This window comes from Loxodonta africana, chromosome 25, assembly GCF_030014295.1.
Source record: "Loxodonta africana isolate mLoxAfr1 chromosome 25, mLoxAfr1.hap2, whole genome shotgun sequence".
Taxonomy (NCBI): domain Eukaryota; kingdom Metazoa; phylum Chordata; class Mammalia; order Proboscidea; family Elephantidae; genus Loxodonta; species Loxodonta africana.
The window spans coordinates 43672832-43699170 of NC_087366.1; the positions used below are offsets into that span (position 1 = coordinate 43672832).

Consider the following 26339-nt stretch of genomic DNA (forward strand, 5'->3'; position numbering starts at 1 on the left):
TTTGAGGACGTAGCTCTTCGCCAGTCATTTCTGAGTGCTTTCCAACCTGAGGGGCTCACCTTCCAGTACTGTGTTGGACAACGTTCTGTTGTGATCCATAAGGTTTTCACTGGATAAATATTTTTGGAAGTAGGTTGCCAGGTCCTTCTTCCTAGGCTGTCTTAGTCTGGAAGCTCCTCTGAATCATGTCCAACAAGGGTGATCCTGCCGGTATTTGAAATACTGGTTGCATAGTTTCCAGCATCGCAGCAACACACAAGCCACCACAGTACAACAAACTGACAGGTAGTGGACCAAATAGTTAAATCACCACATTTATCAAATTTCCTGACTGTGATTTTAACAGTATTGACACAAATGTTCAATTTTTAGTTAGTGGAGATAAAATTTCTGAATATTAATTAAACTAAAGAGAATATACCTAAAAACTGCTGGGAAAAAAAATCGTAAAAATTCTAGGCAGAAATCAGTACGGACTTAAACCTTCCCATTACATTTTCCAACTTAAATTTTAGCATTCCATGTGAGACTATTAATCTCAGACGCTTTTGATTTCTTTAGAAATTTTAAAAATGCTATTTCTATTTTTTGTTTGGAACACATTTTTTATATTATTTATTATTTGTCAATTTCTCAAATGATAGATTTGGCTTCATTTTAAAAAAATTCCAGGAATACTACATTTAAAATAAAATATATTCAAATGAAAATTTGATTTCAAAATTAATTTTATTTCATTTTAATTAGATTCAACTTAAATAAATTAAAATTTAAAGTTTTATCCAAAAACATCCTAAAGAAATCAGAATTTAAAATTAAATTGAATTAAATTTGAATTAAATTAAAGTTAAATTCAAAATTACCAGGAAAAAAAAAAAAAAAGGCATTTGCCAAAACTATCTGAGTGCTTATAAAATGCCACAATTTGGTTTCATACAGGAAGTATGTGGAATAGTCAATCTGGTCAGTTTGCACAAAGATCTAATGAATTGATAAAAACATTCAAAGAAGCAGAAAGGAAAGGACTATAATAATAATCCCAATAAATAACTTAAATTTGAAAACAAAAGCTATAAATATAAAATTGTGAGAAGAACCAAAATGTTGAATGGTTAATACTGGAAACATGTATAAACGTGTCCAAATATTGGCAAAAGGAAAATTAACACAAAGAAATGAAATCTGAAATGCTGATCTTATAAAACACATTAAAAATTCAGAAAAAAATATCATCACCTATAAGCACCAATAACAGTTTTCTGACCAAACAGTTTAAAACGTTTTGAAAAATTGACACAATTTGATAGATTCACCTGGATGGCCTTCTAGGGCAGTCTCTTTGCCTCAGGTTATGATTTTAGGGGTTAAGCAGTCTCCTTGTTCAATTCGCCTCCTGTCTCCTCACTTAATACAAACGCTTTATATTAGTGTTGGAAACCCTGGTGTAGTGGTTAAGTACTACAGCCACTAACCAAGAGGTTGGCAGTTCAAATCCACCAGGCCGTCCTTGGAAACTCTGTGGGATATTTCTACTCTGTCCTATAGGGTCGCTATGAGTTGGAATTGACTCGACGGCAGTGGGTTTGGTTTGTTTTTTACGTGAGTGTGGTATTTTACAGCTTAAAAATCTCTTTATCACACGTTATCTCAGCTACTGGCATTAGATGCCGTGGAGCCGGTTCCGACTCATAGCGACCCTATGTGCAACACAACGAAACACTGCCTGGTCCTGCACCATCCTCATGATCATTGTTACATCAGCTAGTCTGCACAAAAAGCCTGTGAAATTTTTTTTATCCTATTTTACAATTGGGCAAACATCTCAGAGAAATGAGCCATTTCCCCCAAAGGCACCCAACTTCCAGTCATGTTAGAAACACTGAAAGCTTACATTTCAGCCGAAATAAAATACGTGTTTGCTAGCATCTGTGATTTAACATTCTATCACTTCATCAAACGTGAAATTTCCATGTAATGGTGCTTGGGAATCTCTTGTGAGTCTTCCTCTTGCTATCACAGCGTTTGTCATTTCGGATTGGAGGCTCTTTAATACTAGTTAATATTTATTGAGCAATTACTCTGTACCAGTCACAGTACTAAGTGTTTCTATGTCTCATCTGCACTCTAGTTCCAATAATCACCTCTTCACTCATTTCTACCTCATTGCAAACACCTGCTGGAGGTGGCGATAATCACACAACTCTAGCAAGTACTAAAGACAGTTTGCCCAGGGTTGGTATCTGCTGTTGATATGGTCCCTGACTCGTGACTCCAAGCACAGCAGACCAAAAATGCTGCTTGGGCAGCACCATCTCCGTGATCAGTTGCAGATCAGACCTTTGTGATCCAGAGGGTTTTCATTGGTTGATTTTCAGGAGCTTGCCAGGCCTTTCTTCTTAGTTTGTCTGAGTCTGGAAGCTCTGCTGAAACCTGTTCACCTGTTCACAACAGGCAACAACACACAAGCCTCCACTGACAGACAGGTAGTGGTCATGCATGAGGTACATTGGCCAGAATTGAACCCCAGGTCTCCCGCAAGGAAAGTGAGAAGTCTCCCACTGAACCGCCGCTGCCCCCGCCCATCCTCACCCAGTAGTATATACGTACTCGTTTTTCTTTCCACACTCTTTACTGAGTCTGTAAGCTCCAAGGAGAACAGAGTTTACATAATTTTTCATCCTTGAACCCACCTTCTGTCCTTGGTTTACTGTTTTACATGCCTCCTTCACTCAGTGTTTATTGACTAACAGGCCCATTTTATCTCTTGTTATTGTGTGCCAGCCAGATGATTGTGACAGTTAGAGACCGTAGAGTAGAACAGCCCCATCAGGGTTCCCAAGGCTGTAATCTTTAGAGAAGGAACCCTGGTGGTGCAGTGCTTAAAGCGCTCATCTGCTAACCGAAAGCTCAGTGGTTGGAGCCCATCAACCACTCCATGGGAGAAAGATGTGGCAGCTTGCTTCGATAAAAATTTACAGCCTTGGAAACCCTATGGGGCAGTTCTACTCTGTACTATAGCGTCACTGAGTCAGAATCGACTCCAAAGCAGTGGGTTTGATTTGGTTTTTAATCTTTACAGAAGCAGACTACCATATCTTTCTCCCTCCCAGCTGCTGGTGGGTTCCAACCACCAACTTTTCAGTTAGCAGCCAATCGCTTAGCCCCTGTTCAACCAGGGCTTTCAGCTAAATCAAGCCAAGGAGGGAAATGGAAATTGGTAGCTTTGGCCACTAGATGTCACACTGTACTAAATGGTCAACAGAAAACTCCCTGCCTGTTATTCCAAATTTCACTTGGGCTTTAGTTTGAGAGCAAACCTTGTGTTACTATAGTCTCTAATCACAACTATTTAAAATAAATTTTGACCAGATTTTTCTTGGCATTAGCGTCAGCTTCTTTCTTTTTTTAATTGAACTTCAGATGAAGGTTTACAGAACAATCTAGTTTCTCATCAAACTGTTAGCACACACGTTGTATGACGTTGGCTAATGACCCTATGACACGCCAACACTCTCCTTTCTCAACCCTGGGTTCCCTATTACTGGCTTTTCTGTCCTCTCTTACTTTCCAGTCCCTGCCCAAGGGCTGGTGCTCCCTTTTAGTCTTGTTTTGTTCCATGGGCCTGTTCAATCTTTGGCTGAAGGGTGAACCTCAGGAGTGACCTCATTACTGAGCTGAAAGGATGTCCACGGTGCATACTCTCAGACTTTCTCCAGTCTCTGTCCAGCAAGTCTGGTCTTTCATTTTGAGTTAGAATTTTGTTCTACATATTTCTCCAGCTCTGTCCAGGACCCTCTATTGTGATCCCTGTTAGAGCAGTCAGTGGTGGTAGCTGGGCACCATCTTCTTGTACTGGACACAGCCTGGTGGAGGCCGTGGTAGATGTGGCCTATTAGTCCTTTGGACCAATCTTTCCCTTGTGCCTTTAGTTTTCTTCATTCTTCCTTGTTCCCGAAGGGGCGAGACCAGTGAAGTGTCCTAGATGGCCACTCACAGGATTTTAAGATCCCAGACAGCGTCAACTTTTAATTACTTACTTATATGGGAGGTATGAGTCAGAAATGACTCGATGGCAGTGGGTCTTTTTACGGGAGGAGAGGCTGGCTGGGGACAACACACAAATAATCTGTAGTTGATTTTGGAGTTTATCATGTAGTCCCTTCCCGAAATATTTTTCTTTTTTTAAAATAAAATATGTTTTCGGTCAAGGTATACACAGCAGTTTAGGTTCCCATGCAACAATTTCTACACAAATTTTTCAGTGACAATGGTTACATTCTTGACAATGAGGTCTCAATATTTCCATTCTGGTTGTTCCATTTCTATTAATCTAGTTTCCCTGCCCCCTGACATTCTCATCTTTGTTTTAAAGTAGTTGTTGACCATTTGATCCCATACAGGAGATTTTTAAAAGGTGCACAGTACATGAGAGGGATAGTCATTATTTTGTGAGCCAATCAGTTATTTAGCTACTAGGTGACCTCTGAGGTTAGTTTCAGTTCAAGGTTTGAAGAGTATCTCAAGGCAACAGCCTCAGGGAGTCCTCCAGTCTCAACAGGTCCAGTACATTCTGTCTTTTGTTTGGTCGTTAGGCATTTGAGGTTTTGCTTCACATTTTTCTCCCATTCTATCAGGGTCCATCTATTAATATTTCCTTTTTTATTGTGTCTGGTTGCTCTGATTTGCATTTCCGAACACTCTGTGAGACAAAGTAGGTGAGGTGAGGTAGGGGAATCATCTGAGATTAAGAGCATAGTAAGCAAAAACCTGATGATGCCATCCTTAGTTTAAGCCTTTCGGTGGATTTCTATTGCGTTTAGAAGGGCCAATAGCTGTCCGGCTCTGACACCACACCTCCTCCCATTGCTCCAACCTCACCGGCCAGGTCTGTCTGGACTCCTCCTTCCCCCTCTTCACTTGGTCAACTTCTAAGATACATTCAGATCTCAGTTCAAGAGCCTGAGAGAGTTCCAGGACTTCCACTGTATTAGTTTCTTATTACTGCTGTAATGAGTTACCACAAACTTAGTGGTTTAAAACAGTGTACTGCTATTTGCAGGGCTCATGTTCTATAAAGCCACTGGGAACACTGAATTAGCAAATACTGAGCCCAATACTGAACTGGGGAAATAGGGCTAGGTTCCTGAGTTTTTGTCCGCTGATCAAGACACAGCCTTGTTTTATGTGTCCTTGGATGAGAAGATACATTATTTAATACACATTGTTGATTCATTAACATTGAACTCACGGCCAGCAGCCCTGTCACCGATGTCTGGGCCAAGCTTCTGTAGCATGTGCATTTTCTCTGTAAGGCACATCGCAGCCTTCTTGTACCTAGGAACACTAGACAGCACTTCAGCTCTATGCTTGGGGGCCGATTTGCAGCAGAATCACCAGCAAAAAATGTGGCACTAAATAGACTACAGAAGGGATGCTTATTTGCAGTGTGAGAGGAGAAACATGAAGGCAGAGTATTAACTGTGTCATCACTGGGAACAGGTGCACCTGCAACTCAAATTTTTGGCTGCTCTGGGCCTGCCCGTGACTGAGCACGAAAGTGCCAGGAGTATTGATTTTACAAATAAATTTTAACAAATAGGTGAATTCACAAACACGGAATCCACAGATAATGAGGACTGACTTTGTACTTGCTCTCCTACAGTTCTAGAGGTCAAAAGTCTGTAATGGGTCTCATTAGGCTAAAATCAAGACGTCATCAAGGCTGCATTCCTTTCTGGAAGCTTGAGGGGAGAATTTGTTTTCTTGCCTTTCTTTCAGCTTCTTGAGGTTGCCCATGTTCTTTGCCTCATGGCCCCCTTTCATCCTCAAAGCCAACCATCATTCCAGTCTATGACCTCTGCTTCTGTGTTCACAGCTCCTTCTCTGGATTCTCTGCCTCCTCTTCCCCACTTAAGGACCTGGGTGATACAAATGGTTAAGCACTTGACTAGTAATGGAAAGCTTGGCAGTTTGAACCTACCCAGAGGTGCCTCGGAAGAAAGACCTGGCAATCTGCTTTGAAAACCCTAGAGAGCACAAGTTCTACTCTGACACACATGGGGTCTCCATGAGTCAGAATCAAATCGATAGCAGCTGGTTTGGCGTAGTTTTGAGATGATTACATTGGGGGCAGTGTGGTCAGGGGTAGAATTCTCCTCTTCCATGTGAGAGACCTGGGTTCGAATTCCAGCCAATGCACCTCATACGCAGCCACTGTTCGTCCGTCGGTGGAGGCTTGCATGTTGCTATGATGCTGAACAGGTTTCAGTGGAACTTCTAGATTAAGATGGACTAGGAAGAAAGGCCTGGGGATCTACGTCTGAAAAACAGTCAGTGAAAACCCTATGGATCACAATGGTCCTATCCACAACTGACTGTGGGGATGATGCAGGACCGGGCAGTGTCTCACTCCATTGTGCATCGGGTCACCATGACTTGGGGGCCTCTAACAACAACGTGACTACATTGGGCCCACTCAGATGAACCATGATACTCTTCCTATTCTAAGATCCACTGATTAGGGACCTTAATTCCCCCTGCCATGCATGCGACATACTCACAGGTTTGGAGGATTAGGACCTGGACATCTTCGGGGATCATTTTTCTGTCTACCACACCCACCTAAATTCAGCACCCTGATTTTAAGCTCTTACATCACTTGTTACAGTTAATTTTTTACATTCCTTTTTTTTTTGGTTCAGATGATGGCGCCCACTCCTGCTAGTCTATGCTCCACGAGGTCACAGATGCTGCTTTTCCTACCACTGAATCTCCACTGCCTAGCACTTTGCTCCAATAAATGCAGAATTGTGAGTTGGCCAGTGGGAGATAAGATGATGGCTGTGACAAGATTTAAAAAAAAAAAAAAAAAAAAAATCCAGTTCATTCCCTTGACCCCCTCCCCCCATTTCTCACTTTAGCAAACTCCTGAAATTCCTTAAAGCCTTAGGGCCTGCCTTCCCAGTCCTCTGGCAGAGTTGGTCCATCCGTCCTCCGGTGTCACACACAGAAGGCAGGGAGGCCTGGCTGTGACCACTGGCTCACCACTTCTGACCTGAGCAAACTTGGGGGGCAGCTTAGCCTTTCTGAAGCTTGGTTTTCTCATCCATTGTGTTGGAAAATCATGCATAATTGGCATGTTGTGAGGACTAAATGAACTATTAATGTGTAGAGTGTATAACAACATACCAAAAAAAAAAAAAAAATCAAATCCTTTGCTGTGAGTCTATTCCAACTCATAGTGACCCTATAGGACAGAGTGCAACTGTCCCATGGGGTTTCCAAGGAGCAGCTGGTGGATTTGAACAGCGGATCTTTTGGTTAGCGGCTGAGTTTTAAACCACTGCGCCACCAGGGCTCCAACACCGCACCAGGCCCACAGTAAATATTACTATACTATGTGCCAATAAATGTTAATGTCTTTCCCCTGGATAGTATATTACTCATCTTTTTATTCTCAAGACCTAGAACGTTGACTTACAGGAGGGCTCTAGAAGCATTAATTGAATTAAAGAAGTCTCCAAGATAGGGGTTGGAAGCAGCCAGGAATTTGAGAGCAAGGTAGGAACGTGGGGAAGAACTTAAGACCAGCTCCATGAGTTGGCTCTAGATCCCCAAAGAAATGAGAAACAGCATGTCACAGGTCCTCCTCGGAACATCCACATGCTGTCAATTAACAGGGAACTTAATTTCCTCTGACTGTGTCCATTTCTTAAGTTTAGTGTGGATGCTGTCAATTCCCCAAGCCCAGGCTTTCAGTGCCCATTAGCAGGAAACACACAGGGAGCCTGTCATTTCAGACTACAGGAAGTGCTCTGCCATTATCGGACAAAGCAGAGCCACTGCTGAGGTGGCTTTTGGCCCACAGCATGTGCTTAGACCCTTTCTCTCTGGCCCAGACTGTCCCCAGGGAGAGAGCATTTTCTACTGTGAACTAGTAGATTAATGCCCACCCAGGTCATTTTTCCACTGTGAAGAGCAGATAAGGGCCCCATTTCATCAGTTTTTTACTTCCCCATGTGGTTTGAGGACCCACAGGATGGAGAAGCCTAGGCTAATTCCACATATCGTTTAATGGATGTTAAATCATTATTTCATGTAGCAAAGACTTAAAAATAATTTCTGTGACTTTTTTCTTTCCAAAGGTAATATGTATTTACCCTAAAAAGCTTTAGAACAAACTGTAGAACTACTACCTAGAAGTAACCACTGTTAGTATTTTGGTGTGTAACCTTCACATTTTTACCTCTTCATATAGATGTTTGTTCCTTATAACAAAGATGAGATCATAAGGGTTGTGTTATATTTAATCTGCTTTTATTTTCTGATAAACACTACACTCTGAACGTTATCCTATTTGGATTTTTTTTTTTTTTAACAGCATCTCTTTTAAAGACAGGCTAGATAACGCAGCAGCCACCCATGTGTCAGCTTGCCGTGCTCCGCGGCTTGTGTGTTGCTGTGATGCCGGAAGCTGTGCCGCTGGTATTTTGAATACCAGCAGAGTCACCACCCATGATGGACAGGTTTCAGCAGAGCTTCCAGATTAAGACAGGCTAGGAAGAAAGGCCTGGCAATCTACTTCTGGAAATTAAAAAGAAAAAAAATTAGCCAATGAAAACTTCATGAATTACACCAGAACTCTGTCCAGCTTGCTTGCTTTGGACATGCCTTCAGGAGGGATCGATCATAGAGGAGGATAGAAGGTCAACAAGGATGAGGGAGACCCTTGTTGACAGGGATGGGCACAAAAGCCACAAGGATGGACTTGACTATGTTGGTGATTATGAGAGTAATGTTCTGTCCTGTTGTACATAAGTTCGCCATGGGTAGGAGTTGGTTCCATGGAAATTAACAGCAATAGATAATGCACAATTTAACTATCACTCAATCATTGGAGTGGCTTTTTTTTTTTGGCGAAGAAATTTATATTTAGAATTAGCCAGCTGGACTCAGTTTAGGTGATCCCAATTTTGTTGGCAACATCCAAAGCATTATAGTCCGGAGCCAGTCGAACATATGCCTTCTTCTCTCCATCAGGTCCAATCAAGGTGTTGACCTTGGCCACATCAATGTCATAGAGCTTCTTCACAGCCTGTTTCATCATGTGCTTATTGACCTTGACATTCACAATGAACACAAGTGTGTTGTTATCTTCTATTTTCTTCATGGCTGACTCCATGGTCGGGGGAACTTGATGATGGCATGGTGATCAAGCTTATTGCTCCTGGGGACGTTCCTTCGAGGATGTTTGGGCTGCCTTCGCAGCCTCAGTGTCTTGGGCCCCTGGAAGGTGGGTGAAGTGGGGATCTTCTCTTTTTTTTTTGTGGCTGTGGGGTTTGGGTATACACCTTTCAGCACTGCCTTCTTGGCCTTCAATACCTTTGCCTTGGCTTCAGTTTTGGGAGGACCAGGGGCTTCCTTCTTCACTTTTGCTGTTGATGCCGTCTTTGTAAAAAGGGCGGGGAGGCTTTTTTAATTTTTTTTTTAATTAAAAACAACACCGCGATCAACGTTTTTATAGGTAAATATTTACTAAAAAAAAAAGTGATTCACAAAATTTCTTTAAGATAAATTCCTAGAACTGAACCATTGGGTCAAAGGGTATTTGCTTGTTAAAAGCTATTGATACAAGTGGCTGCCCAGAAAGGTGTTCCCAAGGTACAGTCCTGCGATTGTTGACCTGCAGCCTTACCAACACTGTTGCCAGTTGTTTGTTGAATATTTCTTGGAGTTGGAGCCATTGACCATTGTTGGTAGGATTGTAAAATGGTACAGACTCTGTGGAAAATATTCCTTAAAAGGTTAAAAAAACAAAAACCAAATGTGTTGCCATTAAAAAAACAAAAACCAAATGTGTTGCCATTGAGTCGATTTCAACTCGCAGTGACCTTATGGGACAGAGCAGAACACCCCTATAGGGTTCCTAAGGCTGTAAATCTTTACGGAAGCAGACTGCCACACCTTTCTTCCACAGGGCAGCTGGTGGTTTCGAACCACTGACCTTTTGTTTAATAGTCAAGTGCTTAACCACTGTGCCACCAGGGCTCCTACCAGAATTGCCATATGACCCAGCAAATTTACCTCTCTGTATTACCCAAAAGAATTAAAGCAGGGACTCAAACAGATACGTGTACACAGCTGTACAACACTACTCACGATGGCCAAAAGGTGGAAACAACCCAAGTGTTCATGAACAGAGAAATGGATAAAGAAAATGTGGTATACACACACAACGGAATATTTTTCAGCCATAAAGAGACATGAAGTTCTGATATATACTCAGACATGGATGAACCTTGAAAACATTATGCTAAGTGAAATAAGGCAAACATGAAAGGACAAATATTGTACGATCGTATTTATATGAAATATCTACAATAAGTAAAGACCTAAAGAACAAAGCAGATTAGTGACTACCAGGGGCTGAGGAAAGCGGAATGGGCAGTTACTGCTTAATGGATACAGGATTTCTGTTTGGGAAGATGGAAACATTTTGGGCATAGATAGTGGCGATGGTTACACAACATCTTGAATGTTGTTAATGTCACTGAATTGTACACTTAAAAATGGTTAAAATGGCAAGTTTGATGTTAGATACGTGTACATATGTATATATATGTATGTATACATGTTGTTGTTGTTAGGTGCCATCGAGTTGGTTCTGACTCATAGTGATCCTATACACAACAGAATGAAACATTGCCTGGTCCTGTGCCATTCTCACAATCATTGCTATGCTTGAACCCATCGTTGCAACCACTGTGCCAACCCATTCCATTGAGAGTCTTCCTCTTATTTGCTGACCGTCTATTTTACCAAGCAATGTATATGCGTATCTGCATGTGTATATGTGTATATACACATATACATTTATATATTAACATAATTAAAAAGAAACACTTTACTGTCTAGTCAATTCCAACTCATAGCGATCCTATAAGACAGAGTAGAGTTGCCCCTGTAGAGTTTCCAAGGCTGTAAACTTTACAGAAGCAGACTGCCACATCTTTCTTCGGTGGAGTGCCTAGTGGGTTCAAACCACCAAACTTTTAGTTAGCAGCCAAGTGCTTAACCACTGCGGCCACCAGGACTCTTTATTAAGGCAATAGAATTTTAAAAACATTTCGTAAGTTTGGAAGAGATCTCAGAGATCATCTATTTCAAAGCCCTCATGTTGGATATGTTAAAATAGACCCAGTGAAGGGAAGACAAAGGGGACAAATATTTATTGAGTGACTATTGTATGCCATAACTATCTAGGCACTTTTGCAGACTTTATCTCATTTAATCTTCACATCTCTGGGAGGAAAAATTATGATCTGTATTTTATAGGCAAATCAACCAAAGCTCGTAGAAATTAAGGGGCACCAAAACCCACACACCTGGTATTGAGGAAGCCATTATTTCCTGGTCACCTAAAAGACAACCCAATCTCCTGCCATTAATCATAAGTGGCTCTCTGAATTTTAGCTTTTTATAAAAATAGTACAACAGGCCCTTTCAAATCAATAAAAAAGGACCCAGTAGCCTGTCAGGAAGTATGCATAGGTAAACCAGTTGCCATCAATTCGATTCTGACTCATGGTGACCCCATGTGTGTCAAAGTCGGATTGCACTCCATAGGGTTTTCAGTGGCTGAGTTTTTGAAGTAGATGTCCAGGTCGTTCTTCCAAGGCATCTCTGAGTGGTCTTGAACTTCCAACCTTTTAACTAGTAGCCAAACACATTAATCGTTTTCACTACCAAGGTACTCCATGGATAGATAGGACTGGTGTCTTAGTTATCTAAAAACTTAGTTATCTAGTGCTCCTATAATAGAAATATCACAAGTGGATGGCTTTAACAAAGAGAAATTTATTCTTTTACAATCTAGGAGGCTAGAAGTCTGAATTCAGGGTGCCAGCTCCAGGGGAAGGCTTTGTCTGCTGGCTCTGGGGGAAGGTCCTTGTCATCAATCTTCCCCCGGTCTAGGGGATTCTCAGCATGGGGTCCCCAGGTCCAAAAGACACACATCCCTCCTGGGTCTTCATTCTTGGTGGTAGGAGGTCCCCGTTCTCTCTGCTTGCTTCTCTCTTTTATATCTCAAAAGAGATTGACTCAAGATATAACCTAATCTTGTAGAATGAGTCCTGCCTCATTAACACAACTGCCTCTAATCCTGCCTCATTAACATCATAGAGGTTCAGATTTACAACACACAGGATTATCACATCAGATCACAAAATGGTGGGCAACCACATAATCCAGTGAATCATGGCCTAGCCAAGTTGATACACATTTTTGGGGACACACAATTGAATCCATAACAACTGGTAAATTATTTTTTAAGACTAGGAGATATGCAAGACTGCAGTAAATTGTATTTCTAGAGTAAAACTTTTTTTTAATTCTTCAAAGCTTGAGGACCTCATCTCACTGACATTTTCAGAAATGGGAAGGCTTACAGCCATTTATTTGTACTAGACTAAATCTGGAAACCCTGGTGGCGTAGTGGTTAAGTGCTAAGGCCGTTAACCAAGAGGTCTGCAGTTCAAATCTGCCAGGTGCTCTTTGGAAACTATGGGGCAGTTCTACCCTGTCCTATAGGGTCGCTATTAGTCGGAATCGACTCGACAGCAGTGGGTTGGGTTTTGTTTTAGACTGAATCTTCCAATGGGCTCAAACATAGCAATGATTGTGTAGATGGTGTAGGACCAGGCAGTGTTATGTTCAGTTGTACATAGGATTGCTATGAGTTGAAACCGACTCGATAGTACCTAACCACAACAACAACAACAACAATTCTCCTAAAATATACTGACCCAAAAATGTATTATAATAATGATACAAAGCTTTTGTAGAGTTAAACTTATCTGTTTGAGACCACTGAGCTCATCCTCCAGCATTTACATAATCTCCCCATTTTTTCTGAAGCTTTCTATGGCTTTTATAATCCTTGCCATATTCTTTGCTCTGGATTTTACGTTGGCCTGCAATACTCTTACGTGTTCCATGTGTGTAAGTCTTGACTCTGCATCAGAAAAATTAAAATCTATAAGGGGCTATTTGAAATAGGCTAAGTTGGCAACCAGTAATTTTAAAATGCGTGTCGATTTATTGTTGCTTTAAACTTGAGACATGAATAATTACTAAGGTTTTATTTAGAAGAAACTAATATAAATAAATAGGTAAACCATGAACTGGGATAATATTTGCCATAAATACTCATACCCTTAATATATAAACAGCCTGTGTATATTTTAAAGAAAATTGTTAAGACACCAAAGAAAAGCTAAGCACACGAAAAAATTATTCATAGATGAAGGTATAAAATGGTTAATAGACAAGAAAATATATGTAGCTTCATTAATAATACAGTAAATGTAGAATTTAAAAATAACATTCAATTTCTGACAAATTTACAAAGATTCTTAAGACTTAAAAATTGAAAAATACTGAGGAAAGATAGTTTATACACAAAGGACTCACTCAAGGGCTGTAACTGGCCATAAAACTTTTTCTCCAAATTCCCCTAAAGCCCATTTGCCTGACTGAGCAGGAAGGAGATTAATCAAAGGAATCACACGATCAGACTTGGAACGATTAATTCAACAAATATAAATGGAGCACCTACTATATGCCAGACCCCGAAACCTGGTAATGGAGATACAAGAGGAAATAAGACACCTACTATGGGAAAAAAACGGAGAAGGAGGGAAAGTGACTGGAGAGGTTGTAAAGCCAGGCCTTGAGTGCCCATCTGTGCTGTGTTAGAGTCCAAAATTCACCCACAGATCGGCTTATGGGGAGTAACATAAATAGTGTTGTGTTCTGGAAAGATCATTTTGGCTGTGGTATGGAGAATTAATCTGAAGGTGGCAAGACTAGGGGCGGGGAGACCAGTTAAGAAGTTGTTGCAGTAATCTTGGTGAGGGGTGATGGTGGCATGAACTAAGGTTGTGGAAGTGGGGAAGAAGAGAAGGGAGCAGATTAGAGAGATACTGAGGAGGAATAAACAACAGGACTTGAAGATTGATTGAAAGTTTACAAGTGGGGCGGAGGAGAATGGGGAGTTAAAGAAGACACCCACACTTCTAGCCTCAACAGTGGGATAGGGATGGAGAGGGAGACCAGGAGAAGCAGCAATTTAGAGGGGAGAATGAATTTACTTTTGGTGCACTTGAGGTGAAGAGATGACATGCAAGTGGAAAAGATCAATAGGGTCTAGAAATATTGCTGAAGCTAGAAGAGTGTATAAAATGGCCTAGAAAGAGTGGGCAAAGTGAGGAGCACAATGTAGAGGACAGAAGTAGGCCCAGGGAAGAACCCTGAGAAGCACAAATGCCTGAAGTAAGACCAGCTTGCAAAGACACTTGAGATAGGAGTCACAGTTACGAAGAAACCCAGGAACTTGCAAAAATCAAGAGGACAGAGTGTTTCAAATAAGAAAGAGTAGTGGATTTTGTCAAACACCATCAATAATTCAAGTAATATAAAGACTTAGAAAAGCAGTTTTTTTTTTTTTTTTTTTGTATGTGAAATTGGTGCAAGCAGCTTCAGTGGGGTGGATAAGATTGGAAAATCACATTACAGTGGCTTTCAAAGCAAATGGAAGGTTAGAAAAGTGTGTCTTTGGAAATTTGGCTGTAAAGTGAAAATGAGTGATAGAGCTATAGATGGAGGAAGGATGGAGTTGAGGAATAGGATAAACCTGTCTGTGTTTAAATCCTGAAGGAGGAGCCAGTGGGGAGGAAGAGGATGAAAGTAGAGGGGAAAGAAGGATCACATGTAAAGCACAGGAGGAGGCAGGAGTGGACAGCATCTAGAACACATGGAGGGTATTGGCCTCAACTGGGTGGAGGAAGCACCCCTCTCTAGCACCAGAAAGGCAGGAAAGTAGATGGGTGCTGTTACAGGTAACTTTGTAGTTGGGGTGGTAGAGTTGAGGAAAGTCTTCTTTGGTAGCTTCTATTCTTCTTGTAGGGTGGAAGAATCATCCAGGGAGAGTGGAATGAAGAGGTAGGATTAGACTTTTGGGTAGAGAATGTTTGAAATGGTCACTGTGGAGATGGGAGCAATCTAACTTCCAAGGATCATTGAAGGCACACCACCACTCCTAACTCAATGTTACAGCAACTTTGTACTAAAACACATTTTTGACCCATTTTTTCTGGCCCCAATTATATTTTCTTCATTTTGCTCATTGCATTTCAAAGCCTTTCTGAGAGAACAGTGGGTCTGACTTGAGCTGGAGAGGACGATGTGGTACTTCAGGTGTCAGCTGGAGTCACTTTACCTGGCACCATCGATGCAAACCTTCGTTCACTGAAGAGCCAATGTGCTCTCCAGGATTCTACGAATTCCGAGGGAGCTTATATCCTCAGGATAGCTTCTGGTTTTAGGTTTCTGCTTTCCTGAATGTGTTAGGTTATCTCAGTACTTTCATTTCTAAGTATAGCTGATGTACTGAAAACTGAGACAGCAGAGAAATTTAAATCACAGCAACATAAACAACTGAAAAATGCAATATTAGCTGTTGCTCTTTGGAAACCCTTCAGCCCTTTCTCAAAGTGTGGCTTTTGCCAGTTTCTGTATGGTTCAGCCCTTCTCTCTCTTCAGAGCTCTTTCTTTCTTGAAAAGTGTGCTCAGAAGTCTAGCGCTCTCTTTGTTGCCTTGATCCCTGCCGATCCATGACATCAGCATCTCACCTTCTACCTCCATGCTGCTTATTAAAGTATTTTCCTAAACAAAATTGTTCCCCCTAAGAGAAATCCTGGTTCCCACTGCTAATATATTTTGCATTGATCCCTATGTATAATCTCGGAGAAGACTAAATGCTCTGGATGCTGCCCTGGCAAGTCAGCATCGATATATGTTCTAGGCACATCCATCAAAGGTAAGAATCGTGTCTACCATCTGTACGGAGAATGACTCTTCTACCCTCCTTGGCCCTTTCTCAATACAATGGTAAATGACATTTGTGTAAGGATCTCAGATGCATTATCTCATTTGGGTCTCACAAGAACTCAGTGAGAAGGCAGCTTAGGCATTGCTTTCACTCTACAAGTGAGGTAACAGACTCGAAAATGATTGACTTCCTGGCGCCACCCAGCTGGTAGAGCAGCAAGGCAGGGCCTCAAAGGCAAATCTTCTGCTCCGTGGCTTCCCCTCTTTCCACTGTAACGAGATGACTGTCTGGTTTCAGTGCTTCCACTTCCAGACTCCAAGTCTTTTTCAGTACTGTTGCTTAAGTTTGATGATTTAATAGGATTTTGCCCTTTATAACCACGCTATGATGCTTCCCTTTATAACCACACTATGAGTCACTGTGGAATAATGCCTGCCTCCTGAGCTGTTCAGCTTGACATTTAGGGTTTTCTAGACCTTCTGTCTGACATTCACAATAAGCTCACCAATTCTGCAGGCTCTGCTTTGGGCTTTTTTGTTTGGTTTTGGAGGGAAGCGAGGGGATAGGTATATGAATTGTGTCCCCCTAAAATATGTGTTAGAATCCTAACCCCTACACATGTGGATATCATTCTGTTTGGAAATAAGGTCTTCTTTGTTACGTTAATGAGGCCTTATCAGTGTAGGGTGTGTCCTAAACCCAATCACTTCTGAGTTACAAAAATGGCAGATTACGCACCAGGAAGAAAGACAGTAGCTATCTGATGACAATGGAGGCTGATGAATCTACAAGTCGATATGCAAACAAGAATGTTCAGCTGCTGACAAGGAAGGAATCAACACAGCCAACACCCTGATTTAGAGTTTTAGACTCCAAAACTGAGAAAAAGTAAATTTTGGTTCTTGAAAACCACCTACTTTTGGTATTTCTGTTATAGCAGCACTAGAATACTATGACAGTAGATAAGGGGTTTTTGTCGTCAGTTCCCACTTCCTACTGAATGGATTTTCAAGGACAGCATTCGCTAATACTGGCAGAGTCTGGAATCTATATTTTCCCAAGCACAGCAAACACACTTTGCCTTTGCTGACTCACTTTCAGGATCTATCCCACAGACCCCAGAGCATCATTTGCCTTGCACAGAGTGGAGACTCCAAGTACAGAAGCCAAGTGCATTTAAAATTTTGTCTGCCACCCCTAATGTGTTGGTCTTCATCCTATCCATCTTTGTTAGTGATCAGGCAAGCCACCCAGTGCCGTTGAGTCGATTCCGACTCATAGCGACCCTATAGACATCATAAATCGTTTCTGCTCTAGTATTTTTTTTCTTTAAATAGTGTAATGAATATCGGTGCAGCCAAGAGTTTAGTGAGTAGGTGAGGTGAATGGTTTTTCAGAGAAAAAAAAAATCAATGCAGTATAACCTCAAGACTGAATTTGAATTCCACTTTGGTAACCTGTTTTGTGGTTTGGAGAGAAATGAATTCAATATCGGTTGTTTGTCACTTGACAACAGAAAGAGATCTGAGAGTTATAGTCAAAGGAAGAAATCTCAGACAATGGAGGGTGGACGTAATGGCAACCATTGAAACTTGAGTGGCTGAGACACCATTTGGGACAGCTGTTTTCTTGTCTAATGGGATTCATGGTGAGAAGCTGTGTCAACGGGCAAAAGATGGGCCTGGAAGTTAAAGCTAGATTTGAATCCAGCATTGCAAATTGTTAGCTGTTTAACCTTGGGCACATTGTTTAATCACTCTGAATCTCACTTCTTTATCTCTAAAGTGGAGGCAAAGATTAGCAAGAAGGTACTTGCCCAGTCTGGCATACGGCATACTCTTAAAAAAAAAAAAAAGAGCGGCAATTATTCTTATACTTTATACCATGAGATTGTTTTGTAATGAAGTGCATTGTAAGATCATTCTTTTCCTGTTCACAAATAAGTGTTTTGAATATGATTTGCTCCAGAGTGACCAGTGGTATAAAAAAAATCCCCACATTCTTCCTCTATATCAACCTTTCTGAGAGCCTTGGTTTGTAATGATAACACTACAAATAATATATACCTTAAATATATACCATAGATGGTTGTGAGATCAATTGAGTCAACATATGTGCAAATACTTTGTTAATGTAGAGTCAACTTTTTGGAACACTTATAGCAAAGCAAATGTGCTTTTTTACATATGTGCTATATAATGTGCTATATAGCAGACCCCAAATCAGAACAGGTGATGGCCAGGAAAAGATATTTCCTGTAGAAATTTGTTATGTCTGACAACCAGACTGTCTTCCCCCACTTGTGTTCTTGTCACTCTGTTATAAGTAAACAGTGTTACACACCACTGAGTAGTAGAGGTAAAAATCTTCCAGGAAAGTAAATAAGAATAATTTGGGGTGATGGAGAAAGTATCCACAGGAGCATAGTGGGTATTTCCTTTTTTTTAACCAGCATCTTATAGATTTGAGGCTTTTAAAAGAGTGGTTGTGATAGTTTTGGGGACATTATACTTATTATAACAAATACTTGTTATAATAAGTCAAATAATACAAAATTGTGTAAGAAAAAGTAAGTGCTTTTCCTTCTCTTTTTTTTTAATCCTAACTTTCAGAGTGCACAGTGTTGACATTTTGAGGTGGATTCTTCCCCATATGAATGAGTTTTTTCAGCCATCAACTTTAGTGAAAACATCAGAAATGATGTGTAAAGTGGAGACAGAAGACTGATACCTGTAGCCTTGAGAAACAGAACCTTCTGCTATCATCCTTTCCAGACAATCACGGACAGATTATCTGAGAGACAAATGAAGTCTTGGTAACTGTGTGTAAAAACGCAAATAATTCCTTTGCCCATGGCATAATCCCACTGAAGCACATCGATGGAAAATAGCTCAGAATCTGATCATGGCACACTCCTTTGCTGGAAAATTAGTTGGGGGTTCCCTATCCCAATGGCTTAAAAAAAAAACCCAAAAACCCTATTCCTTAGAATCGAACTCAAGGTTCTTCTGGTTTAATACCAATCTTTTTTTCCCCACCACACACGGAATAGGTTTGGAGACTTCAGAGATCACCCATCCACAGCAGTGATTCTCTCACTATAGGATACATACAAATCATCTAGGGATCTTGTTTTAACATTACCTGGGGATCTTGTTTAAAAGCAGATTTGGATTCAGGAAACTGGGGGAAGGGAGACTGTGCTTCTGCATTTCTACAAGTTCCCAAGGCATCCTGGTGGCACAGTGGTTAAGCACTCTGCTGCTAATCAAAAGGTTGGCCCTTCAAACCCACAGACCAGCTCTATAGGAGAATAGACCTGGTGATCTGCAGCCATAAAGATTCCAGCCTAGGAGAGCCTATGGGGCAGTTCTACTCTGTCTCACGGGGTTGCCATGAGTCAAAAATCGACTTGACGGCATCTAACAACAACAAATTCCCAGGTCTGCACACTACACCTTGAGTAACAAGGATCTGCCAGGTCTGTGAAGCCTACACCCAAAATCTCTTAGGAGAATGCTTTGCAAGTTCTGAATTTCCTTGGACAGGTATACTGCTGCAAAGTTCTTTCTATTTAGCAAAAATCTGTCTCTCTAGTTTCCCCACATTGATCCTAGTCCCCAACATACTGAGGTCGAATCTCTTTTCACCTAAAAGATCTCTAAACATTTGAAGACAGTTATCAGCTCTCCCTAAGTTTTTTCTCCTTCAAATTAATATCCCCATTGCCTTTAACTATTCCTCCATTCCTCATATTACAAGGTCATTGTTTTCCTTATATGCCAGTACTTCATCCCCACCTAAGTGCACTGGTCATTCAGTTTATTGTGTGCCTTCCACCTTCATCTGCCAACATCCTATAAGGTTCAGTTGAAACAACATGTCTGCTGCTTTCTCTCTCTGAATATCCCACTCTCTCCCCCATCCTGACCAGGGTAATTAGTTGTTCTGTCCTCTGAGCCCTACTGGGTTTTCATTCCACCAAACTGTGACCTTGAGGAATGGGGCTCTAGTTTGAATCATCCTGGTATCCTGAGTCTAACTCAGTGCCGGGTACTTTGTGCATGCTCAAGAAATGTTTATGGATACCTTTAATTATGTTTACTGGTATATGTGTGGGTCTCTCTTGCTAGGTTATCATTCCAAGAAGGGAGACTATATTTTATTCAGTTTTTGTTCCTTACCACTACCACCCTGGCTAAACACATATGACAGTATTATCAGTGCTCTGAAGAGGGTAAGTTAGCTGAGTGAAGAGTGGAGCAAGCACACAGTATGTAAGTACACAGAGTTTTGGAGTCAGAAAGACCTGAGGTGGAGTGATGATTCTGCCACGATATAGCTAAGTGACCTTGCAAAGTTTGTTTAACTCCCTGAGCCCCAGTCTCCTCATCAGTATGATAATGATGATAGTATTTATCTCATAGTGTTGTTGTAAGGATTAAATGAGATAATCCCTGTACAATGCACGTACAGCATCCATGTATTCTACACAGGCTATGTATTAATAGTTTTATGTTCTTAATACCTGTTGAATGTGGGATGTTGGTTTAAAATAATTAGTTTAAGATATTTTCATTGTCTAAGATAAATGAGGTTTTTCTTCTCTGAATACATCAGATAAATCAGTCTTAAATGCAAATAAATGATTTCCATTGAGGTTTGATATTGAGGAAGAGGAGTAAGAACAACTGAGAGACTTGGAAGAGTTTTAGCTTCTGGGGAAGGACACACCAGAATGTCCCCACCTCTTAGCTTCTGAATATTCTCCTTGTGAGGGGACGGGGTCGGGTGGGGGAGGGAAGATATGTGTCTCTTCAGGGAGATGAAAGGTGCTGCAGCATCTGGGGACGGGGAGCAGGAGGAATATCTGAAATAAGCACAGGTGTACTTGCTCTTGTTCCTCTAGTTTCCATTTTACTACTTTCCTCGCTTTATGAAAAGACAATATGGAATAAGCAAAAACACACTGTGTCCACAGCTGGAAAATGAGTTAGCATACAGGACAATCCAAGGATGACCACTGGCACTGGTGTCCTGCCCTCTAGAGTGTTGCTGTCTTGGGATTCTTCTTTGGAATATCAGCTGTCTTCAGTTGGGTGAGCATACTCACATGGGGGAAACAGAGGACATAGCCTTGGTGTACAGCCATTTAGATGGACAGAAAGAAGACAGATGGACCCAGAAGACCCTGTGTATTTTCTTGATGACCTTCTGTAGTCAAGCCAAAAAACTGTGGTTCTCCATCCTTAGGCCCTTCTACCTATCTTTGGGATTCACTGCCCTAATCCCACTGAGGGGTATTGATTTATAAAGCCAAGTACATGGAATGGAATTATCTAGAGTCCCCTGGGACATGTTTTCCTTTGTTTCATTTAGCACGGTCCACAGAAGCAAGCATTTTGTGATTTGAAATACATTAAAATCTCATACAGCACAGACCATTGATGATGAGAGGAACAATAACACCAAATGACCCATCTGCCAATCCCTGTGACAAAGGCTTTACAATTGTCTTGCCACATGACTTGTCTAATATACCATCAGAACTCCCTTGGGTTTCTTGGGTACAGTGGAAGCGAGTCAGCTTTTGATGGTTAGCACAGATGAGATAAAGGCACAAAAATTCGTCCAAGTTTGCCTTTTCAAATCTTATCCGTAGCACTTTGCAATGTTGACAAAGACTAAATGAGCTGAAGGCAGAGTCACGGTCAGTTTAGACACATAAAATGGAAGTTTCTGCAGGGAGACCAACACTTGTCCTCCCATCTGTGTCTCTGCTCTGACTGAACACACAGCTCCGTCTCCTGGGCCTAGCTGGGGGCGACGGAGGTACAGAGCAATCAGGGTCCTGCAGGTTAATTCAACATCCCCCAAGTGTTGATTATCAGGCATTCTTCTAAGCCTTTGGGATCCACAAGAAGCAGAGCAGTAAAAATGGCTGCTCTCATGGAGCTCACATTCTGGAAAGGAAGATAAATAATTGAAAAATTAAGCAAGTAAAGTATATAGCATTGTCAGATGGTAGTAAATGCTCTAGAGGAAAACACAGCAGTGCAGAGGTAAGAGTATGAAGAAAGGAGCATGGCTTTTCTTTTTTTAAAGAAAGGGATGAAAGGAGGAATTCATCCAGAAAGAAGAGTAAATGCAAAAACCCAAAGCAGGATTATGCTTGACCTCTGAGAAACAATAAAGGGCCAGAGGGATGAAGTGCAGTGAGCAGAGAGGTGAAGAGATGGAGTGGGCATTGACTGCAGAACATGTAAGGCCACTTGACTTTTAGTCTGAGGGAGAAGGTTGGAGGGAAGAAAAGAAAGCAACTAGCCTGTGACCCAATCCTCTGCCGATTACTGGAAGGATGCTTGAAAGGAAAGCAAAAAGGCAGGTGACCTGGTCTAATCTCTTGTAGACATGATGATAAAATAAAATAAAACAAAAAAACCTTATTGCTCTCGAGTCTGACTCACAGTGACCCTATAGGACAAAGTAGAACTGCCCCACAGGGTTTCTAAGGCTGCAAACTTTACAGAAGCAGGCTGCCACATCTTTCTCCCGTGGAGCAGCTGGTGGGTTTGAACCGGTGACCTCTCAGTTAGCAGCCAAGGCTTAACCACTGCACCATCAGGGCTCCTGATATGATAACTACAACTCCTGATGAACCAGTTGCCGTTGAGTTGATTCTGACTCATGGCAGCCCAATGTATGTTGCAATAGAACTGTTCTCCATAGAGTTTTCAGTGGCTGATATTCTGAAAGCAGATCACCAGGCCTTTCTTCTGAGGTGCCTCTAGGTGGATTCAAACCTCCAGCCTTTCAGTTAGCAGAGTTAGCCATTTGCACCATCCAGACGCTCCTCCTGGTAAATAATGATATTTTAAAGGAGGAGAGCCCTTTATGGAAGGCTCTTAGCAGAATATTCTTGGTGTGGTAGACAAAATCATGGTCCTCAAAAGATACCTGATCCTAATCCCTAGAGCCTGTAAATGTTACCTTATGAGGAAAAAAGATCTTTGCAGATGTGATTAAGTTAAGGACCTTGAGAGGGAGAGATTCTCCTAGATGATCTGGGTGGGCACTACATGCAATCACAAGTGTCCTAAAAGAGGGAGGCACAGGGAGCTTCAACATGGAGGCAGAACAGGAGGAGGCAATGTGACCATGGAGGCAGAGACTGGAGTGATGTGGCACAAGTCAAGGAATGTCGGCAGCCACCAGAAGCTGGAAGAGGCAAGGAATGGATTCTGCATCTAGAGGGAACACAGCCCTGAACTCACCTTGATTTAGGCTCAGTCATACTGGTTTTAGACTTGTGGCCTCCAGAAGAACAAATTTCTGTTATTTTAAGCCAACCAGTTTGTGGTAAGTTGTGACAGCAGCCACAGAAACCTGATTCACTTTGGGATTCCACACCCAGAAGCTATGGATTAATGAGCCATGGCTCCCTGGAAAATGTCACCAACTCTGTAACGATCTGGTTTAAAAAGGAGATATTTCACTATCTAAACACTCTCCACCCTGGGAGGTAACCCTTAAGCCTTCCTTGGAAATTTTATCTATCACGTGTCTACTGTGAGAAGGAAGAAGCTGGGGGACCACACTCTACCCCTGATTTACCTGTGCCTCCTGATTCTGTATCTTCAAAATTATTAGTGAAGCTTGATGCATAGATATCTCTAACTTTTGTTAGCATGATTTGAGGGTTTGATTCTTTGAGTTGGCTCAGATGGGATACCTTTGGAGAGCTGAGTAGAATGATGTGTTCAGACTCGCATTTGGAAAGGATCACCTTGGCTGCTGTTTTGAAAATAAATTCTGTGGGGCAAGGTTGGAAGCAAGAAGACCATATTGGTGCTATTTAAGTAACCCAGGTGAGAGGTGATGATGACTTGGATCACTTGGTGGCAATGAGAAGTGGTCCAGAAGACTTTGGGAAGAGTGAGTTTCTGGGGGAGAGTAAAAGTTTAGTTTCAGACATGTTGGGTTATCTATTAGACATACCAGTGCACATACTGCACGGACAGGCCCATAGTCCAATGGAGATGTCCCATCAGGAGATGTAGATCTGGGAGTCAGCAGCATATTATTTAGAGTCATGAAATAGATGTTCTTTCCTAAGGAGTGAACACAGAGAGAAGAAAAAAGATTCAAGATCTGAACCCTGAAGCCTTCTAAAATGAAGAGATTGGTAAGATGAGAAGGAACCAGTAAAGGTGGCTTAGAAGAAGGAAAACCAAATGAGAGTAGAATTCTAGAAGCCCACTAGACAGTGTTTCCGGGAGGAGGGAAAGGTAGACCGCAGGGAACCCTGTTGCAAGGTGGTGTGAGTTACACGGCTGAGAACTGAAACATTGGCTTGTACAACATGCAAGTCACTGGGGACTTTGGCAAGACCTGTCTTGTTGGAGCGGTGAGAGTGAAAGCCTGATTTGGGTGAGTTCAAAAGAGAAGTGGAGGTAAGAAACTGGAGATGGAAAAGAAAATTCTTTTGCAGCATTTTACAATCAAGAGAAACAGAAAATGTTCCAAAGGTACCTGGTAGAGGGTGTGGGTATGACAGAAGGTCTTTTAATTGTTGTTTTGCTTTCCTAAGATGGAACTATTACAGCATGTTTTTATGCTGATCAAAGTGATCCAGTAGAGAGCAAAACTGATGATGCAGCAAAGTGAGGAGAGCTAATCTTAGAGTGATATTCTTGAGATGGAGAGGGGATGGAATTTAAGGCACAGTGGAAGGGTTGGTCTTACACAAGAACATAGATAATTTGCCCACAGTAAAGGAGGGAATACAGAATATGTGGGCACAGTGAAAGCAGATGGGTAGATTTAGGGTGGGAGCAAGTGGAAATTTTCTTTTGTATTTTTCTATTTTCTCAGTGAAATAGGAAGCAACCTGTCTAGTATTGCACTACTCCAAGTGTGGTCCACAGAACCCCAGCCTTGATATCAGGTGAGAACTTGTTAGAAATGCAGAATCTCAGATTTACTGCAGGCCTCCTGGGTCAGACTTCTCTCTGTAATAAGAACAAGTGATTCTTGTACACATTAAAGTTTGAGAAGCATTGCACCTCAAAGCCTGGTCCACAGGCCACTGCCAGTCTGCTCATTGCTTGTTACCAGTCTGCAACAAGATTTGTAGAGAAATAGAGCAATCATTTAGAAACTTTTATGAAAATCTGGCATTGTTGAGACATTCAATCATGGGATCCCTGGACTCATCTTGCCGAACAGAATTTAGAGCAGCTTGGGCATTGTCGAGCTCAAGAAGTGAACCACATGTGACACAAGCTCTGTCCCAGATACGGGCAGTAGGACCATGTTACAATATGTGGTATTTTAACTTCAGTTTGCCAGTTATAAGCTTATTAAATGTAGAACCCATGTTTTTCATTGATAGATGATTTAAATGTAACTGTAACTTTTTTTTATATATATATAACTTATAGGATGAATTGTTTGAACTGACGATTAATTGGTGTGAATTTGGAAAGGAACTCTTAGGGTAGAGTATCCACAACACCAGAAGCACTGAGGCATCTCACTCCCAGGACCCTTTTACCTCCTCTCCCACCCGACCCACTGCTCCTACACACCATGCTCAGCCAAATCCTCTTTCCTATTTCTTAGAGAAAGGAGAGGTGTCCTGTTTGGTATACAAATATGGTGGTATGGGATTTGAAAGGGAAGCTTATTCTTGGCATCAGGTGGTGGTGTGTGTGTTTGCACTGAAATGTGTCTAATATTGATTCATCACATGGGGGGTAATGCAGCAAGGGGTTATTCAAAAGCGCACACCATCCGTCAACCTATTACAATCTCTTCATTCCATGGAATTTGAATTCAGCCGACAGACAGCAAGGGCAGCTTGCGGCAATGGCCAAGAGACTGTTTCTCCCCTTCCTAGTCTAGCTCATTCCCTCTGAATTATTGGTGCATGTTCAGCCATTCTCATCACTCCCCAAAACAGAGACTGCTAAGTGTCACCAAAACCCATTTCCTTTTTCTCTTATAGTTGGATGAGATTTCTAAGCTTGGGAAGGACACGTTACTGAGTTCTGGGTGATACCCGGTTTCTCTCTACTGCAGGTGAACTTCATTTTTTCTTTCTGCTGTAAAAATGGAGAGGGCTTCAAGGACCCAGAGGAAGGGGAAGGAGCCCAACAGAAGACCTGCATTGCATTGGTGTTGGTCAAGACATACATTTATACTCTGTTCAAGCCATGGAGAATTCTGGATTTTCTGTTATGGTAGCTAATACTACCTTATGTACGCATCTTCTTGAAAAGTTGTTTCCAATAGGATTTGTTGCAAGAGAAGAGCAAGATGCTCAGGTACTTTTGTTATAGAAATATTGCTCTGAAGACAATCTTCTGTTCCCTCTCAAAGAAGCAAATTGAAATCTCTTTCCTAGAACATATTTCTAAAAAGTTTTACATAAGACATATCCAGTAAT

The 26339-nt window shown here is 41.5% G+C and overlaps 1 pseudogene; it reads right to left on the reverse strand.

Annotated features, from left to right (window-relative positions):
- Positions 1 to 8925: 8925 nt before the first annotated feature.
- Positions 8926 to 26088, reverse strand: LOC100656113 (large ribosomal subunit protein uL23-like; annotated as a pseudogene).
- Positions 26089 to 26339: the final 251 nt, after the last annotated feature.